Raw genomic sequence first — 9395 nt, 5'->3', positions numbered from 1 at the left:
CATGGACTTGTGCCCCAGATCCTGTAAGGGAAGTAGGTGCGGAGTTGACATGACTCAGGACAGGATCTTTCAGCACCAGTTCTGGGAGCTTCCAGATTGTAGAACGCACGTCCTATCAGCCGCGAACCCACAGGGGCACCTCATTTGGGCCCCAGGCAGGCACAGAGGCCAGACAGCACCTGTGTTCCACGAGGTGGCCTTCCTCCCTTACCCACGATTGGCGGAGCCGTGTCCGCAGGCTTGGCAGCCTAAATAGGGCAGGATGTTTCCAAGTATAACCTGCCATTGAAGAAATCAGTTTTATTTTGTCTACACGGGGGTGTCGTTGGCAGCCAGTCTCTCTGACTTCAGCTGATACACCGCTATGGTAGGCAGCCAGGCCAGGTTCAGCCAAGTCAGAAGTCTGGCTGAGGTTTCTGTGCTTCTTGAACACCATCAGGAAGGAACTGTTCTTTCAGATTGCTCATTAATTGGCAAAACAAACATTTTGTTCTCTAGAGTGATTTGGGTACCAGTTCCAAGACAGATGTATATTTTTAGATCTTCTTATGTGACAATTAGATCTTCTTGTCACGTGAATTCTTTTTTTTTTCTTAAGTCCAGTGGTGAAATATTTTGCTCACAAAGCAGTAAAACCTCATGCAGCCAGTTCAGGGGGGAACTGAACGACGAGGATGGGATTCGAACCCACGCGTGCAGAGCACAATGGATTAGCAGTCCATCGCCTTAACCACTCGGCCACCTCGTCACTTGCATTTGTCTTCTCTTTTATATATGATTTAAAGAGTAGTCAGAAGAGCTGTTTATTACCCCAGTCCCGGGAGAATAGAGGCCTGGCGGTTGATCTGGGGAGATGAAAGATTGAACAGCAGATTATTTAGGCAGAATGTTCCCCTCAATACACAGAGTATTTCAAGTGCTTTTACCTTTTATAAATCTATTCAGCATGCCTGCAGAAGTGATAGAAGCGTTTTTGCTTTCCATGGAAAATGCAGGGAAAATAAAAGGGAGAGAGGAATAAACAATCATTGACTTTGGCACAGCTGAAAATAGATGTCTTTTTTGGTGATATTCTCATTCTTCCCTGGGATATGGGGGGCTTTTAAACAACCCCAGGCCCAGGCCACACCAAGACCCATAAAGTCACAATTTCAGGAATTTGAGACTTGCAGACAGCCACAGTGGGCAACCAAGGCCGAGAACTTTTGTTTTGTTAACATTTCAGGTGACCTGATCTCTCTGTAAACCTGAGTGTTTGGAGGGGATGCCACCTCAAGCTGGCATCTGATTTGGGGCTTGGAGGAGGAGAGGGAAGCTGGTGGTGTAGAAGGGCAGGATTCCATTCCGGCCCAGCAAGGCACAGCAATATAAGCATGGATTCTGCTTTGTCACAGCAATCTTGTTCTCCAGTAACTCCAGAGTATCTGCAGACCCTCAGGAGACTTCCATGGCTCTGCTCACATCACTGCCTGTGGGAAATCTCTAAACGGCTCTAGGTGCCTAGGGACATGGGCCATATTTGATCACTTCTCTCTCACTCCCCCATCCCCTAGAGATTGCCATGGGGGACAAGGACTGCATTTTTCCTGTATATTCTCTACATCAGCTATGTTTTAGGATCCACTAAATATTTTTAAGGGAATGGGTAGATGAATTAATCAATCGATATAAATATTCACTCTGCTTGTTATCAATTCATTTCAACTCAGTATATGTTTATTAAGTGCCTTCTATGGAGCTGGCCCCTTGGTGTAGACTCTGGGGTTATAATTCTAAACAAGAGCGAGCCCCTGCAAGTCTTTGGTGCCTAAAGTTTCCCCCAGGACCTCTCCACCTCAGGGCTCCTCTGTCCTGTAATGTGCATGTAAATTCCCATTCTTCCTTCAATTTTTCTCACACTGACCCCCCCCCCTTCTCCATGGAAGGTTTTGGACAGGGAGAAGAAAAGTGTGTTTGGGATTGAATTGGCTCCACAAATGGGCGCTGAAAGTCCTGCTTATTTTAGCACATGTGTTTTACACCAGGGCTACCTTCAGGAGTCTCTCCAACTGGCTGGGTCGGGGTGGGGGGAGTACTTATTCAGAGAGGAATAGAATTTAATATAAACATTCCTTGCCCTCCCTCCCACCCCCACCCCCCAAAATTACCTGACACTGAAGGCAAAATCCTGGTCTCAGATTGTCTATAAAACCAGCTGTTCCAATATCTGAACTCACAGAACTGCCCTCCAGTTAATTTGGAGTTTGGATTGAAACCATGTTCCAAGTTTTGCCTTAATTCAGTCAGCCAACAGGTATTTCTGGGTCCTTCATACAGGCCTGGTACTGTACCCTTAGGTTTTATTTCTCTGGAGCCCAAAAAGGTGAAATCCTCAAAACTAATCCATGGGTTACAGCAAAATGTGCAGATTGGTGTAGCCCCTGCCCCGTGTAAACTCTGCACCTTCTCCTCCTGCGGGACACATGCATTGTCTTTCTTTAACAGAACTTTGCACCAATCCAACGTAGGTGCTTTCTTTGACAATAAATGGATTCTATTTGACAAAGAATTGCCAAAAGGTCTTGAGACAGCTGCTATTTGAAACCCACATGGAAGTCAAAGATTCGCCTGGCCATGACTTTGAAGGAAATGCCTTTGTCTAAAATCTCTCAATATTGTTTATGCCCTGACCTGTCAGCAGAGATTTCCAGAAAGCTAAATGTCATGAACTTTAAGATACGGGAAATAGAATCTTGTTAGCAAAGGCTTGTGTTTAATTTTGTCTTATCTCTCATAATAAGGAGAAAGTCACCTAATGTTACATGAAAACTCCCCTATGTTATTACAGATCTTAGAGCCTCTCTTAAAACAGCCCCATCCAGGAAATTCCAAGTCAGGGATAAAAGCGGTGGGGAGCGGCCTGAAGTGTGATGAGCTGGTATATAATAGATATTTCATTTCTAAGAAAATTGACCAATTGAAAGTGCAATAGTTTATTTAAAATGTAACGATAGAACTTGAAGACTGAGTGACCGTGTTGACATTACGACAACATATATACAACATGTATGCAATTTATAATATGAGTCATTAGAATAGTTGTGGTTTCTGCAAATTTTACATGGAAAAACTGGAGAATGCTTGATGCTTAGCTAATCCACTCCGGAGGGCCCTCTGAAGAAGTGGTGAGCTATGTAGCAAGTGCCCACAAGTGTAGGTGATTCAAAGACAGTGAGGGTGTCTTTAATAATCGTCCTGTAATAATTTATATTTACTTAACAATCGTGCAAGTCGATCTCGAAGTTTAGGCATAATGTTTTTTAAATGCATGGTTTGTTTCAATGCTTATGAGCCATAATTAGAAATAAATATCTGGTGTTGTATTTTGTTTTTTACTACTCTCTTTTGTTTCCTGAAATTTAAGCTGGGCCCATATGAACAAAATGGGACAATTTTCTTGGTGGAACATCATGGTGACAGAATCACCACGACAAAAAAGGACTCAGAGGATAGTATTTGGATAATTAAATTCTAATGTAAATGATGCTGTCTGCAACCTTCTATTCCAGCACCGAGAAGTAGGCAGTACACTAGCGTGTAACCAACCCTGGTAAAAATAGCTTTTCCCCCTAAGACAGTATGCCACAGGGGCTCCTGCGTGGCTCAGTCGGTTAAGCATCTGCCTTCGGTTCAGACTATGATCCCAGGGTCCTGGGATTGAGCCCCACATTGGGCTCTCTGCTCAGCGGGAAGCCTGCTTTTCCTCTCCCTCTGCCTGTGGTTCCCCCTGCTTGTGCATTCTATTTCTCTCTGTCAAATAAATAAAATCTTTTAAAAATAATAAAACAGTATGCCATAGCGCATTATACATATTCATTAGCTTTTAACTATCTAGTGAAATACAATTTAAAAATACTATAATATCCTGAAGGTACAAAGAAAATACTTTTTTTTTTTATTTGAGAAAAGCAAACAAAGCAACCTTTTCCTTAATCCCTTTAAAATTTTCTGTAGTTTACATTTTTTGAGAATGCATTTCCTTCTAGATTTTAAAAATAATGTAAATATTTATGCAGCTACCAAGATATGCTAAATTGAATATATATTATATTTGTATTTCTTTTTTGTTGGTTCTGAGCTCACTTTATGGACAACATAATTTTGGGAGACTCACACAAACTACATGAAAAATACTTTTAAATTTTATCCTATTTTGATTTCATTAATAAATGAATTTTTCAATGTAAACAACAACAAAATAAGATATGGAATATCTCTTATATGCACCTAATCGAGGGTTAATGTAATTTTTGTAACCAAACTCTATGGGTTTGGTTCCCAAAGCCATGTTTTAAATCCCTTTTCCTACACCCCAAAGTCCATGTTCGTGTTCCTACTGCAAACACACCGACCATGCACGGCATTGTAGGTGTTAGAGTGAACATTGAAACATGAAAGGAAAGTTCTTTAGAACCACTTAGTAATCTTGAAAACAATCAAATATAAGAAGTAGCCAAAGTATTTCTATTTGTCTAGTAAAAGAATGTTAGAAAGTAAACAGTGATTCTGAATCATCACCAGTTTGATTAGTTTCTATCTTTTTAGGTTTGAGATTTTTTTTTTTCTTCCTAGGTCTCAAAAAGCAACCTGACGTAAAATGTATCTTTGTCAAGCTGGCACTTTACATTGCGGTTTTTGAAAGATGGTGGAGGAGTTCCTGGAAGAGAAAGAGGTTGACACAAAATACAAGTGTCATTTCCCTGGGAAGAGAGTGTTACAGTTGTCCCTGTGATTTTAGTAGTGACAGCATTTCAGAAGGATAAAACTGAAATGGGCCTTCTGAGTTTGGAACTGCGTGGGTAAATCTGGGGCTGCTTTGCCCAGTTTTTCACTCTCCTGTGTAAACCGACATAGGGGAGTTCATCAAAGGGGCTGGATCTTCTCTCCTCCACCTGCCAGCCTTGCCCAGGACACGGGCTTCAGAAACCAGAAAGGTGGCCCCGGGCTGGCTAATGCTCGGCTGTCTGAGAGACACCTGGGGGCCCATCCATGCTTTTTTTCTTTATTACGCGTCCTACATTTCCAGGTGGATGAAGACCCAGTTCAACCTTTTATTTATGTCAGGAGGGAGGCATCAAAACCACAACAGATAGAAAGAACTTCCCTCCACCTGCCTGGCATGACGAAATAATCCATGGAGAATTCCCTATGTTTCATTTTCTTTGTTTTGTCTTAAGAACAGTGCCCCCTCCCCACCCCTGCCATGAGTGTACTGAGTGAACTAATTGTTGCATTGTTTTTTTTGGAGTGATTTTCGTGTTTTATTAGTTTCTCCACTTCACATCGCCAGTGATTTAACTTCACCCCAGCATCTGAAATGTTGCAGTTCGATAAAATAAGTAAATGAATAAAGTCTAAAGCGCTTCTAAGCCAGGCAGACACCTTTTTGTATGCTGTGATTTTACTGCTCTTCCCAGCTGATATTTATAACTCGGCCATATGTGGTTATAAAGATTTATTATGAGCCTGTGGAATAAGTGCTGTTAACGTGTACAGTAAACGTCCAAGTTTTGACTCGGTAAGCCTTGGGGATTCCTAATAAGATGAAGCCATTTTGATCGCCAGCCAAGCAGTGTGCAGTTGGAGTGAGGCCTCAGATTGACAAAGGGCTTAGCTATGCACCCTAGACTACACTCGCCCTGTGTGGGGGTTTGCTCAAAATGTTTGCAGAGCTCAGGTAGGTATTTTTCTTCTTCATCACCATCCTCATCTGAGAAGAGTTGAAGTTTGAGAATCTGTTGACTAAAGGTTGGAATGGAAAATTTTAAGACCATAAATAAAGGCCCAACTAAAAAGGCAGGGCAGAGCCATCTGGGAGTATAGTGAATAGGGCATCTGTACCTGATCCCCCCACCCTTGTCTGGCGAGAGGATGGTTACTCTGAGTACACCAGGAGAGAGAAAACTGCAGACTCCAGCTGGTACCAACCCCACCAACTCCCCTTACATGGCCAGTGGAAAAGGAGGCCTGGGCCTCTCCTTTTACAGCCTTCCTCCATTTTCTGAAACTTCTTTTGCCCTTAATATATACGTATATTTTCCAAGCAAATTCATGCCATGTGGGGAAGAGAAAGGTCTCAAAATAAAACAACAGAGTGAGACAGTGTCAAAAAGCGTGCAGCAATTTTCTCAAGCTCAACTGCGTTAGAATCACCTGGGGAGGGCTTTAAAGATACTATAATGTCCAGTTTGGTTTTTCCCTCCCGAATGCTGCCTAGGCATTTTTTTTTTTTTCCTTGAAGATCCCAGGGTGAAAAAAGAAGAAGAAGAAGATATCCTGGTGATTCTAATGTGAAGCCCGAGTCACAACCCACTGGCTTAAAGCCTAATTTTAAGTGAATTTTCACAGAAGTCTTGAAAATAAGTAATATTTTCTACTCCCAGAACTTGACAATCTCTGAAGATAGCTTGAGAAGCAGTATTCATTGACATGGAATTGCTCAGGTCCTGAAAAACTCTGCTCTGACGAAAGAAAACCAATCACCTGAGAGAAAGGATAGAACCTGAGCTTGCTAGAGTGGGTGTCTTGAAGTTTCTGGAGGGTGTTGTGAAATTTCTGCACAGCACCATGTTTTTTAAAGATTTTATTTACTTATCTGAGAGAGGGAGAGAGCACGAGTCGTGGGCAGAAGCAGAAGGAGCGGAAGAAGCAGGCTCCCCGCTGAGCAGGGAGCCGAACGCAGGGCTCGATCCCAGGACCCCGAGATCATAACCTGAGCCGAAGGCAGACGCTTAACCGACTGAGCCACCCAGGCGCCCCTACCCTTTCTTCTATTAATGTGGTATATCATGTTGATAGGCAATTACTTAAAAATAAAATCTTTAAAAAATAAAACAAAATAAAAATACAGTGGACTTCCCAGAGCTGTTAAGGATTAAATCAGACAACTTACAAGGTGGTAAGCATGGTGCCTGGGCTGGAGGGGCCCTCATGAATGGTGTGATGTGTGGGGGAAGTGGTATAGCAACAACAAGAGCCACCCAGGCGCCCTTTGCACAATACCATTTCCCCTTTGTGCCTCCCCTCCTCAGGTGCCCATAAAGTTCTAGATCTTTCCCCAGTTTTAGCTTATGATTGAATTGCTCCCCATCTAGCTCTTTTTCTAGCAGATCTGTAGAGTGCCATATTAGATTGAGGTTAATTAATCCCCAAATACCTGTATAAGATGATTTAATATATGATTCTTTGATTATCATCAACATTACAAGATGATTTTGATATTTATCCTAAATAAGCAATGAATATAGACTTTTGGGTATCCAGTAATCCTAGACTGACAGTACACAAATTCTTAGTACCTCCCTTCAGTGTACTTCTGACCAAACAACATTCTTTCCAATGGCTATCCATCCTTTAAATAGGCAGGGAGCTCTGAACTTTAGAGGGTCCTGTTCGTAATTGGACAATGTGATCTTTCCTGTCAATTTCCTTTCCAAAACGTGTCTGAAATCCATCTGTCCTCCCCATTTCCACTGCTATCACCACCTATCCAGGCCACTGTTGTTTCCAGAGTTAGTTACCACAAGCTTCTATTTTGTCTTCCTCCAAATCCAGTTTCTGCATGAGCTGTCACCCACCCCACACTGCCCTCCACTCAAAGCTTCCCAATGCCTTTCCATTCCACTAAAAATAAAATCCAAACTCCTCACCTGCCATGGTCACTGTTGGGTCTTCTCAACCCCACTGGACATGCCCTCTGACCTTAGCGTGGATCTTGAGCTGTCTGGCCAGCCCAGGCTCTTTCCCACTGGGAGCCTTTGCTATGCTTTTCCTTCCACCAGGCATGCTTTCTGCCTGTTACAGCCTGTAAGTCTCTGATTAACTAGAACCTCTTCACACAGGAAAGAGCTGTTCTTTTGGATTTCTCATTAGTTGACAAAACAAACATTTTGTTCTCTAGCATGATTTGGGTACCAATTCCATGGCACAGATGTATATTTTTAGATCCTCTTATGTGACCCTTGAATCTTCTTGTCAGATGAGTTATTTTTCTTTTCTTATATCCAATGGTGAAATATTTTGCTCACAAAGCACTAAAACCTCACGCAGTCAGTCCAGCGGGGAAACTGAACGACAAGGATGAGATTCAAACCCATGCCTGGGGGCGCCTGGGTGGCTCAGTTGGTTAAGCGACTGCCTTCAGCTCAGGTCATGATCCTGGAGTCCTGGGATCGAGTCCCACATCGGGCTCCCTGCTCAGCAGGGAGTCTGCTTCTCCTCCTGACCCTCCCCACTCTCATGCTCTCTTTATCTCATTCTCTCTCTCAAATAAATAAATAAAATAAAATAAAATAAAAAATCTTTTAAACCCATGCCTGCAGAGCGCGATGGATTAGCAATCCATCGCCTTAACCACTCGACCAATGTCTAATGCAGTCCATCCCTTTATTATCCTCTATCTCAGCCTGCCATTCGCTCCTTTGTAACAATTAAAATTTGTGGTTATCTTATTCATTTTGTCTATTTAGCTGTTCTATACCTGTCTCCTCCACTAGAAAGAACGAAGGGAAGTCCTTTGATGACATGGACCAAGACATATTGAGCACTCAAGAAATATTTGTTAAATACTGGCAGGAATAAAAGGAAATAATCTCTCTTCTCTCCTGTCTTTTAACTTACCAGTCTTTGTTCTGCTGTTAGTGCAGTTGAGATGGGATCCAGGTGACAACCTCCATTTTACCTTCTTCTGGAAGCAACTCAGGGCAATTTTTAACTCTTAATGTGTGGACTTGGGAACTAGGAAAGAAACTCCAGATAGCATAATAGCACCAGCGGACACATGCTGAGCTCTATGTGACATTCATCATGCTAGACATTTTACTCTTTAGTTCTTACAATACAGTGAATCAGGAACTGATTCTTCCCATTGTATAGATTAATTAGTACACTGGGACTCAAAAAGGACAAGTGCTTGCCCAAGATCGTGTAATTGATGCATGGCAAATAAGTGTTCTAACAGCAGATCTTCCATGCTAACCCACTTCTATACACTCCTCAGGAGACAGTATAGTTTTATGATTATACTTCACAAACAGGCTAAGACGATGACACCAAATTTTACATTATGGTAAAATGGTGGTTACTTTAAGAATGCTAATTACTGGGGCGCCTGGGTGGCTCAGTCATTAAGCGTCTGCCTTTGGCTCAGGTCATGGTCCCAGGGTCCTGGGATGGAGCCCCACATGGGGCTCCCTGCTCAGCGGAAAGCCCGCTTCTCCTCCCACTCCCCCTGCTTGTGTTCCCTCTCTTGCTGTGTCTCTCTCTGTCAAATAAATAAAATCTTAAAACAAAAAAAAAAAGAATGCTAGTTACTCTAATCTTTCCAATCCTGCACTTGCACAGTTGTGTATTTTTAA

At 42.5% G+C, this 9395-nt stretch overlaps 1 non-coding gene across 1 annotated transcript; it reads right to left on the bottom strand.

The window, feature by feature from the left end:
- Positions 1–666: 666 nt before the first annotated feature.
- On the bottom strand, positions 667–748 carry TRNAS-GCU. The gene has a single exon. It is a non-coding gene; the product is annotated as a tRNA-Ser (tRNA).
- Positions 749–9395: the final 8647 nt, after the last annotated feature.

Source organism: Mirounga leonina, unplaced genomic scaffold (genome assembly GCF_011800145.1).
Source record: "Mirounga leonina isolate KUSES-001 unplaced genomic scaffold, KU_Mleo_1.0 Mir_150, whole genome shotgun sequence".
Lineage (NCBI taxonomy): Eukaryota > Metazoa > Chordata > Mammalia > Carnivora > Phocidae > Mirounga > Mirounga leonina.
The sequence above is the reverse complement of the archived record's forward strand: the minus strand, read 5'-3'. Positions and strand labels throughout refer to the sequence as shown.